General features: G+C 43.8%; 1 pseudogene; it reads right to left on the minus strand.

The window, feature by feature from the left end:
- Positions 1–3,529: 3,529 nt before the first annotated feature.
- On the minus strand, positions 3,530–11,495 carry LOC147679568 (UV radiation resistance-associated gene protein-like; annotated as a pseudogene).
- Between the last annotated feature and the right edge of the window lie 425 nt (positions 11,496–11,920).

The raw sequence follows: 11,920 nt of genomic DNA on the forward strand, positions 1-11,920 counted from the left end.
AAATTAAAATCACTTTTATTTAAGTATTTAAAAAAATTAAAAGCCATTGTAATTTGTGATATCAATACAGCTAAGTCACATAAATACAAAACATGTTGCATTACAAATGCAATAGGTGTCACATTTGCAAAAGTATAATTATTGGCATTGTAAATGACAAAGCTATTAATTTAGCTATTTTCAAAACTAACACTTAAATAAAAAAATTGTCATTTACAAGACCAATAGCTCAAACTTTCCTAATGTGAGACCTATCGCATTGCAAATGCTTGTTTTCATATATGTCAGTGCTTCCTGTTGAGGTTTAATTTTCGTCACATGTGCCTCATTTTTTACTTGTAACTATTCTCTGACCCTGCTTCAAGGGTCAGAACAGGGTCAGAGAATAGTTACAAGTAGGCAACGAGGCGCCAGGAAGCAATTACAGGCTTACAGCAGCAGGTGCCTAAGTTGAAGTTAACTTCTTTATAACCCTTTTGTAAAAGGTTACAAAAAATGAGCTTCAACTTTTGCACCTCCTGCTGTAACCCTGTAAGTGCTTGGCTGAAAATTCGTCCCCGCTGATTTGTGGATTTTACATCGATTTCGCGAGATTCGCAGATCGCAAAATCGCGGAAAATCCGCAAATTCCGAGAGCGGAACGAATTTTCAGCCCATGCTTACTTTAAATAACAAACAAAACAACATTTACTGGATGATGTCATCAGTGATGTCATTTGAAATGTCATCAGTGATGTCATCAGTGATGTCACTGACCATGTCATAAATGATGTAATATGTGACATCATCAGCAGTGCATTGTGGGCACTGCTGATGATGTCACATCTACAACCCAAACCGATGAACGGATTTACACAAAATTTAGCAGAGAGCAGAAAGCTAGATCTTGGTACAGAAAGAGTGCTTTTGGTGTATTGGTGTAAATCTATTTAGTAGTTTTTTAGCAATTCATGCTGAAAAAATTTGTATATCAAGGGGACATGCACAATCCTCGTATCCAACAGATATCCTGTTGAGATCTGATTGTTTGCCACCACATTAACCAGGAAGGGGTGGTTGCAATCTTAGGTCTAAGGACACAGCCCTGATTCTGAAAAAGACACAACACCGCCCGGGGCCAAAAACATAGTTTTTTAATTTTGCTGCAAATTCAAGTGCAGACACCACACTTGTTTAAATAAACCCCACCCTGCAGCGGGTCAGGGTCCAGGGGAGTGACTCTTGATTTTATTTTGAGAATGGTGACAAGTGATCCCCTCCCAAAACCTCTGAGAGGCCCAAGGGACATCATACCCCATTCCCCAGGGCAGAGGTGAAAAGTATGGTGGGACATGTGGCTACCATTTCAGAGCCTTAGTAGGCCCTTGGGACCTGATCCCACAGGGACCAAATTACATTCAAAACGAGAGGGGGGCAGATGTAATGGACTATAACATTCAACCTTGCCATGCACTGCTAATCACCCCATATACTACAACACTGATAACATCTTCTATGATATCATTGATAATATCACTGCAACATTTGCAATGAATTTATTGATGAGAAAACTGCGTTTGGTGGGTTGCAAGTAATAGTAACCTTAGGGCACGAGTTATAGTTACTTGAGATCAGATAGGCATTTATTTTAAAAAAGTGGTGGATGCAAGGGACCCGCCTCCTCATACCGTTAGAGCTCCAGGACCACCACCTCCCTAGGGCTTTATTTAAATAACAAAGTAGTGGGTGCACGGGCCCCACTCTTAAGGCTCTTAGAGCCCCCGTGGCTACCATCTCATCAGGGCTGTATTTAAATAATGAAGAAGATGGTGCACGTGGTACCCTACTCAGGTTCTATTAGCCTTGCGGACAAGCAACACTTTTGGGAAGGTGCGTGAATCTCCTTGGGTCCAAATATTTTTTTAAAGAATAGGAGAGTGGCATGGTCCCTTCTCCTGTGCTGTTCTTGGCCCCGGGGACCACCACCCCTCAGGCATGGCTCAAGCTATGTCCCAGGGGGCCAACCCCCAGGACAGAGCAGTCTGGTTTTGCTTGGCAGGAGCTTTGACAGCTCCCGCTAAGCAAAAGCAAGCACTCTAGTTCCTGTAGGCGGGATCGAGGCAGAATAATGGGAAGAATAGAGCAGAAAGAGGCAGAATAAAGGTCAGAAATGAGCAGAAAGAGGCAACAAAATGATCAGCAATGCGCACAGAGAGACAAATTAAAGGCCGAATAAAGGGTGAATAGGAGCACAAAGAGGCAGAATAAACGTCAGAAACAAGGAGAAAAGAAGCAAAATAGTGGTCAGAAACTAGAGGAAAGTGGAAAAATAAGGGTGAGAAATGAGCAGAAATAGGCAAAATAGAGGTCAACAACGGAAAGAAAGAGGCAAAATTAGAGTGAGAAATGAGCAGAAAGAGGCAAAATAAAGGTCAACAATGACCAGAAAGAGAAAAAAACAGAGAACAGAAAAACAAGCAGCAAAGGCAAAACTGAGGCACAAAAATGAGCAGCAACGGCAAAACAGAAGTCAGAAAAGACAAAACAGAGAGGAAGAGGGCAAAACAGAAAACACTCACACACCCACTTACAAACCCACTCAGACATGTTTACCCCGATCACAGACCCATTCAGAGACTCACACACCCACTCACAGACTTACTGAGACACTTCTGCATTCACTCACACACTCAATGTCAAAGGTTTGTGGTGGGGAAATAACATTCAAAACACATTAGAAATTCACTTCAAAAGAGAGGTTTCAGGTACATTATAGATAAAAAATAACATTAAGCAAACCTTAGAAATTCATTGAAAAAGCAAATGTTACAGGACATTATAGTTAGGAAATAATAGTTACAAAAACGTAAGAAATTCTCAGAAATAACCAAAGGTTACAGGAAAGTTATAGTTCGCTCAGATGTCACTCCTACAAAACCAGTGAAATGTAGCAGTTATAGTTAGTTAAGCTAACTATAAGGTATGCCTCTTATGACTCCTCATATTACCTCACTCATGACATGGTCAGTGACATTACTGATGACATCTCCAATGATATCACTCATAACTTCATCCACAGAAGTACTCACACACTCACTTAACATCCCTATACAACCTCTCACAAACCCACTTGCAAGCCTAAACAATCACTCACATACCCATTCGCAGACCCACACAAGTGCTACTGCTCACACAACCACTCATTCATCCTTAGAGATACACATATCACCACATACCACCACCAGTCACTTACCAGTGTAGCCAGTCACACAGCCACACACTCACCCAAACAGCTACTCACTCACGCACTTATTCATCCATGCAGCCTCTTAACACAGCCACTCACTCACCCATACAAGAACTCACACACTTGCTCACACACCCACATAACCACTTATATTTCTTGTTTCTTTTTTTTTCCGACATAAAAATAATCATCCATAATTTAGAATCCAGTCTCATAATTAATTCAAAGAATCAGAACAAATGTCACTGCCTTCCTTAAAGAGTTCCTTCTCCTTGTTAATCTCTACTACCAATCTCTGTCATCCTATTTGTCAGAGCTTTTGCGTGGCCTGTGAAAGCTAAACATATTTTCATTCAGAGCATAGATCCTTCTGAAACATTCTTCAAACTCTCCCAGAACTTGGTCCTCACACTCAATTGCTACAGCATGGTCAATGGGGATGCAGTTAAATTCGTCTAACTGGTCCCCCGTTGCATCCATGCCAGTGATCTCCTCCGCTTGCTCTACAGCACAGCATAGATCTGTACCCACTGGATTGATGAAATAGCAAGGCTGCTCGCCCGTTGTAATACCACTGCATTCGGACTGATAAAAAGATCCATTTATTAGGTCGAGCTCTCTCGACCTATTGCTGCCGAGTTGATTGTCAAGGGACACAGACAGGGGCACGAGCGTGATTCTGGTCAGTAAACGCGCAGATTCTGGTCTGTGCACGCGCTTCTAAGACGTGCTTCCCAGAAACTGTGAACACGCACCAGTCGCCACCACATGCACTAGACGCGCACACAGTACCAGCCGCCCCCAGCCGCGCACACACGCACCAGCTCAAACACGCACCAGCCGCCCCCAGCCACGCACACACACACCAGCTGCCCACACACGCACCAGCCGCCATGGCCGCGCACACACCCACCAGCCGCCCGAGCCTGTGCAGGAGCCCCCAAGGCACCAAGTCTCACTCACCGGGTGTCATCTCCTCCGCCTCCATTGACGTGGCACACACGGGGCTTCCCTCACTGATGGGAGCCCCGCACTTGTATCCACAACCTCAGTCACCGCTTTTCTGCCGCCACCGCCGGGCTCCCACTCTAGCATGGGAGCCCGGCGTCACCACTTCCATCTCGGCGAGTCACTTCGTGCACGAGCTTATGGCGGAAGTCCCGTCCCGCAAGTATGGCGATTCAGGACTTCCGGATTTTGCGCCAGTTCGGGCCGGTGGCTTGCCAGGAACTCAATCGATTTCCAGGTACTTGTTTACAAGTGTATTTTTTCGTGAGGCTGAAAATGTATGCTCGGCATTGAGCGCTGGTTGAAAGTGCTGAGCCGACGGTAGTGAGTGCGGAAGTGCTGCCCGCGCCCTCCGCCGGGGCACCGCAGAGATGTGGGCAAGGTGTTTACTGCATTTTCAGGTTCCCCAGGTTAGTATGTGATAAGAATATGGAGTTCACGTGATGCGTTCAGTTCTGGGACTTGCAGTTCGCACTTGTCAATCCCAAAATGCGCTGTGTTCCTAAGTTTATAAATGCATAAACTACACTGAAAGTCTTGATAGAAGAAAATGAGTTAAAACATTAATGTTCAGGGTAAAGCTACTGATTAGACTGGTTTCACCGAGTCTACCGGTAAACAGGTTATTACCATGATTTCACAGTCAGTCTGATCATGCCTGTGTTGCGTTAGTTACATTTATCGCTAATGCTAACGGTTGAGTGAGCACTACTCGTCTCGATGGGCTTCATTTAGAGTTTGGCGGGAACTACCCCAAGTTCTGGTGCACAGTCTTAAATTCGGGGTACAACGATCAGCTGTATTTTCCGGCTATCCATGCTGAAGAGGAAATTCTTCCGGGTGCACCTACTCCGCATTTAGATTTTCTTTCAGAAAGGATTTTAAAACCCCTCCAAACTGTAGATGAGTCCTTGGGAATTGTTTTCAGTGCACGGAGAAGTTCGTTTTGTAGCATTTATGTGTTATGCAAGCAGTGAAGCAGACGTGTTATTATTGAACCTCCTTGACGGTTTTGTTGCTGTGTATTCAACCCGGGCCTGGTTGCTGTTGACTATGGCTCTTTTAAATTTGTTTCTGGGGATGATTACATGCCCGATTATTGTGTATTTTCTCTTTTTGTATTCTGCACTATAAACTACTTGGGATGCTTGTTATGTGCTGGGTTTTGCTTTTATCGGTCCTCAGTTTTTCTTATTGTTAGTCTTGATGTGTTGTTGTGATTTTCTGTATTTAGGGACTATTGTTCTGTTTAGATTGTGCTGGGTTCGTGGATCCTGTGGTCATCAGTTAGGGTTGTTGGATTTTTGGAGACCTCATTGCAATGCTACTAGTACTGATGTCACGTTTCTTATTTATTCGCACATGGTAAATACTTCTTGTAGAACTCGCCTTTACAGAAAGTGTTTAATGCGCAGATGGTTAATGTATTGCATTAAACGTTGAGTAAAATTGACCACATTGACTTGCAGACATCTGAGAGAGCACGGTGGCAGTAAAGGCTAGGCAAAAGTGATTTACACAGCTCTTCATCACTGTGGTTTGTACTATATATTGTCGAGGAGTGACCACTCAGCACCTCTTTACTGTTTAGATAATAACACTGGCAGGTAGTTTTAATATGGGAATTGGAGTGCACCTACACTTTTGGTTACTTATAGAAGTAGGTTACATATCAGTGTTTCAATCAATCAAATACACTTTATTCAGTTTTTGCATAAAACCATAAAAGTAATATAAAACCGTACATAGCACAAAATGTAATGAAATACAATATATTTGTACAAAAATGAAAAAATAGCTTAAAAATCTCATACAGTACAGATATATACGGATCATCTCAACCGGAGGTCTTTTTCCTAGCCTCTTAAAAACAACAACTTTCTGGCCTCTATAGCTTTTCTCCATGAGCCTTTGTCATCTATTTAAATTCCAAGATAAGGGTATGTATTTGTATTCTCCACTCTGGAATTATTGATAAAGATGTCTCTACTTTTTTTATGCCTTGGCCCTACATTCATTATAAAAGTTTTTTTGATGTTAATTTTTATGTCAAGATTAGACACGAAGGTGTTATATCTGTTGAGTGAGCGTTCCAGGGGCGTACGGGCAATAATCACTGCATTGTCCGCCTAGAAGAGAGCGGGTATCGGACGGTTTTGGAGCAGAGGTAGGTCCTGGCACCCCTCCAACATGGCTTCTTCTAAGCCATTTGTATAAAGGGTAAAAAGGTAGGGGGGCAGGACAAAACCCTGCCTGACACCCCGCTCAACCCTTAACTGCGCTGTCAGCTCTCCTCCCACTCCAAATCTCACTCTGGCCATGGCATTGGAGTACATTTCACGTAGGAAATTAACTAGTGAGAGATCAATACCCATTTCTATTAAAATGCCCCACATTTTCGAGTGTCTCACGCAGTCGGAGGCTGATGTTAAGTCTACGTAAGCCATATGCACTCTCCCAGCTTTAGCATTCACGTATTTGCCCGTTAATAAAGTCAGATTTGAGACTTGCTCAGTGGTACCCAAACCTTCCCTGAATCCATACTCTCTTTTACCGCCTCTCTCTCACTGTTTCCCTTCTTTGCCGCTCTTTTCTCCCCATCACTCCAGCTGTCCTCCTCTCTCTCCCTCTCCCTCTAGCTGTCTCTCTTGCAATGTGTTCTCACTGCCTAGACCCATTTCTCTCATTCCTTTTCGCCACTCTTGATGTCTGTTTTTGCCCACACGCTCCCCCGGCCTCATTGAAAATCCGCTTAGTCCATTGTTATCTCTCTGCATTGTCTCTCCCTGAATTGCTCTGTCCTCGTCTGTCTGTCACTCTCTGCTCAAGTCACGCGTTGCTATTCCTCTGCAAAAGCCCCGTATCTCGCACTCTATCGGTCCCAGTTTCTCTTCCTCTCTTTATCTCGCCGTTCTCTCTAGCTCTCCATTTCACGCCCAACCCGTTATCACCCGACTTTGTCCTGCCAACTCTCTGGGGAGTGGGGATGCCCCCCGCCTCTCTAGTCTATTGTCCTGTCATTCCTAAATCTCTGTCCTCCTCTAAGTCATTCTCCGTGCCTCACCCCCCTTTGCTTTCTCAATGATTCTTTACTCTTCTTTCCCCCTTTCTTGATCTCCCTCTCTCCTCCAAGCCCCTCCCCCGCGGACTCTCTGTTCGGGCAGTCTCTAGCTCTCTTTCATCTCTCCATCATTCTCTCTTTTCTACTGTTTGTAGCTCAACCTCAGGCTACGATCTGGCTGCTTTGTTATCAGATGTTTGTGTAGCGCCCTGTCCACCTAACAGCTGTCAAGGCGCTGGGGCTCGCTTTTTGCACTCATGTATGGGAGTGACATAACAACGTTTAAAAAAATGTTAGGCTGGGAATACAATCTGTAAGTAAAACATCGATGTCCATGGAGACGCTTTCTCTATTTTATTTTAGGTCTCCGCCACCACCCTCGAAGAACATCTGCGCTCGCTGCTGACAAATAAGGTGACACACTACTTTAGTACACTGCGCCCACACACTACTTTAGGCCACACACACTGCGCCCACATTCTACTTTAGGCCACAGACACTGCGCCCACACACTACTTTAGGCCACACACACTGCGCCCACACACTGCGCCCACACACTACTTAAGGCCACACACAATGCGCCCACACACTACTTTAGGCCACACACACTGCGCACACACACTACTTTATGCCACACACACTACTTTAGGCCACGCACACTGCGCCCACACACTACTTTAGGCCACACACTCTGCACCCTCACACACTCTGCACCCTCAAACACTCTGCACCCTCAATGCAACATACACTCCAAATAACACTCAGTGCCACATAATTACACTGCACTCAATGCAACATACACTCCAAATAACACTCAGTGCCACATAATTACACTGCACTCAATGCAACATACACTCCAAATACCACTCAGTGCCACATAGTTACACGCCACATAATTACACTGCACTCAATGCAACATACACTCCAAATACCACTCAGTGCCACATAATTACACGCAACATAATTACACTCTACTCAATGCAGCATACACTCCAAATACTACTCGGTGCCACAAAATTACACACCACATAATTACACTCTACTGAATGCTACACACACTCCACACAATACCACTCAGTGCCACATAATTATATGCTACATAATTACGATGCAACATACACTCCAAATACCACTCTGTGCCACATAATTACAAACCACATAATTACACTCTACTGAATACAACATACACTCCTCATATTACCCCTCAGTGCCACATAATTATATGCTACATAATTACACTGCGCTCAACGCAACATACACTCCAAATACCCCTCCGTGCCACATAATTACACGCCACATAATTACATGCCACATAATTACACTGCACTCAATGCAACATACACTCCAAATACCACTCAGTGCCACATAATTACACAGCACATAATTATTCTATCCATCTATTGCCCTCACTCTATCTATCGCCCTCATTCTATCTATCTATCGCCCTCACTCTATCTATCGCCCTCACTCTATCTATCGCCCTCACTCTATCTATCGCCCTCACTCTATCTATCTATCGCCCTCACTCTATCTATCTATCGCCCTCACTCTATCTATCTATCGCCCTCACTGTATCTATCTATCGCCCTCACTGTATCTATCTATCGCCCTCACTCTATCTATCGCCCTCACTCTATCTATCGCCCTCACTCTACCTATCGCCCTCACTCTATCTACCTATCGCCCTCACTCTACCTATCGCCCTCACTCTATCTACCTATTGCCCTCACTCTATCTACCTATCGCCCTCACTCTATCTACCTATCGCCCTCACTCTATCTATCGCCCTCACTCTATCTATCGCCCTCACTCTATCTAGCGCACCACCACAGCATCACTCAGGGGCACCACAGCAGCACTCAGGGGCACCACAGCAGCACTCAGGGGCAGCACAGCAGCACTCAAGGGAACCACAGTATCACTCAGGGGCACCACAGCAGCACTCAGGGGCACCACAGCATCAATCTGTGCAACGATTCAACAACAACTGGTTCAAATATGTTCTATCAATGTTTCAAGCCTTATTACAAATGTCACAAAAATATGTTAATATTTCATTTCTGTTCTTGGATTTTCGTCACAATAAAGTACACTGAACATAATATTCACAAAAGTTATTTACTAAAGTTTAAGCTATTCCCATTATAAATTACAATAACTTTTAAGTATTAATTATTTAAAAAAATTAAGCCATTGTTATTTGTAATATCAATACATCTAAGTCACGTAAATACAACACATATTGCATTACAAATGCAATAGGTGTCATATTTGCGAAAGTTATAACTATTGGCATTGTAAATGACAAAGCTATTAATTTCGTTATTTTCAAAACCAACACATAAATAAAAAAATTGTCATTTACAATACCAATAACTCAAACTTTTCTAATGCGAGACCTATTGCATTGCAAATGCTTGTTGCATTAGAGAACTGAGTAAATTGCCCTTGGTTGTCCTGGTGGCTGCTCAGTGCTCCATTTTTTACAGGGTCGCACAAATCTTTCCCTCTTCGATGTTCTTTGAAATGTCTAGGGAGGCATCCAAAGAGCAGGCTTGCAATGAAGATCTCTCAGCCAACTCTCTTGAAGAGGCTAAGATGGGCACTGGCTAAGCCACTGCAGTGTTTTAGCTGGGTGGTGGGGTTTTGTACTGCAGTGGTTCACTTTCACAACTGGCTCTTTTACGAAGTCCTTAGTCTGGGGTTGACATGCCACTTAGAAAGCCAAGATCAAGATCTGTCAACGTAGGTCTTCTTGGAACTGGGATTGCACTTGACGTGTGATGCCGGTCACATCGGACCATTAAAAATGTGTTCTATGAAGTTCTTTAAATTGGGAAGGGTTTGCGGTAGATCTTGAGTTCCCAGTCCATGTTGATATCTAAGCTGTGCAATATGTTTATTAAGAAGAAAGACTCCATAGTCAAACTGCATTTTTTTCATCATTTTGAATACAAAGGAAACTCTCTTTCGTTCTCCATCAGCTTATGATTGATATTATCTTTTATAGCAGATCTTGAGCCCTTGTGAATAATGGGATAACTGAGTGCCACTTGCAGGAAGAAGGATATCACTGAGACAAGATGAGCAGTATAGCCAAGGGCAATTGCAATGCTCTCATCATGCTTTTCTTGAAAATCTTTAGAATTAGGCAGCTTCACACCACATATCAAATAATCTTTTTGATCATTCACATCCATAGGATAGATATATGAAAGTTCAGACAACAACTGTCTGCAGCGAATTGTAACTGGGCATTTGTTTTCAGTTCATTTGTTGGCAGTGCATTCTTTCCGTAGTTCGTGCAGATGTTCTTTCTGTATTTGCAACCTCTCGTGCTCAGCATCAAATGTAAGTCCTTTAGCCTGCAAAGAACTGCATTCTTTATGCAAGAGCTCCATCTCACTTCCTAGCGCCTTTTTCTGCCTTTCCAGCTTATCCTGCAGAACCAAAATCTTCAACTGTAAACATTCACTCTCTTTCTTCATCTTGTTGCTCGCAGAGGTAAGCCTCAATTTTTCTTCTATTTCTCTTCCTATTTTCTGAACAGTTACCTGAGTCTGCTTGATTGCACTCTGCTGAGTTCTATGCAGCCTAAGTAAATCCTTCACCTAGTAGGACTTTCGCACACAGTTGTGATCCACCTGGAGAAGGTTGTGGTTCAGTGTGTTGGCAGAATCATTAGTTTCAAATGGGGCACCATAGTAGCCATCATTTCATCCAAATATGATCTCATTTAGGTTTTTAGCTCGAATCTGCTTTCCCAAATATTTTAGTCCACCCAGATTTACTTCCCACTCAATCACAATTCGATACGCCTTGTTTTTTCCTCCCCATATCCTCACCAGAAAACTTGATACAGATGTATCTAGTCGGTCGGGTATAATCCCAAAATCAAGACTCCTCCATGTTGGATTGAAAGAGTCTTTGACCAGCTCTTTGGTAAAATTTTCAGAATATCTTCGAATTGTCACACAAGTGAAGAGTAAAGTATGTGTCGATGAGGCAATGTCCAAATCTGTTGACAATGTTTAGTGCAGCTATATTCCGCACGTGGCGCAATCACCACTGCTCGGAGGGCAGCTCTACGTGCAAAGCCTGCGCTGAAGAGCTGGGGAGAACCCCAACCGGGGAGGAGGAGGTGCCTGACAGTTCCTCTCTGCCGCCAGCTCCGCCAGGGAGCACTGCGGAGCTTAGCATCCTGTGCACGAACCTTGCATCCCTAGTGACACAGCACTTGACAGCACAGCTCAGGGGAGCACGGGGTGAGCAACAGAGGAGAGGGGCCCTCAGCAGCATACATCCCCATTCATACATCTGCTCACTCACCCATACATCGATTCTGACAGCCACTTATCTACAATGCATACCAACTCACTTAAGCAAACAGCTACTGAATCAGCCACTCCCTCACCCATATATCCACTTAGACAGCCACTCACTCATACAGCAATTTAGAAACCCACTCACTCACCCATAAAGATACTTACACACCCACTCACTCACCCGTAGAGCCCCTCACAAAGCTAATCACTCAACCATACAGCCAATGGTACACCTACTCACTCACCAATTCAGGTACATCACACAGCAACTTACACACCCGTACAAGCACTCAGACATCC

The sequence above is a fragment of the Lissotriton vulgaris genome, chromosome 11, assembly GCF_964263255.1.
Source record: "Lissotriton vulgaris chromosome 11, aLisVul1.2, whole genome shotgun sequence".
NCBI classification, from domain to species: Eukaryota; Metazoa; Chordata; class Amphibia; order Caudata; family Salamandridae; genus Lissotriton; species Lissotriton vulgaris.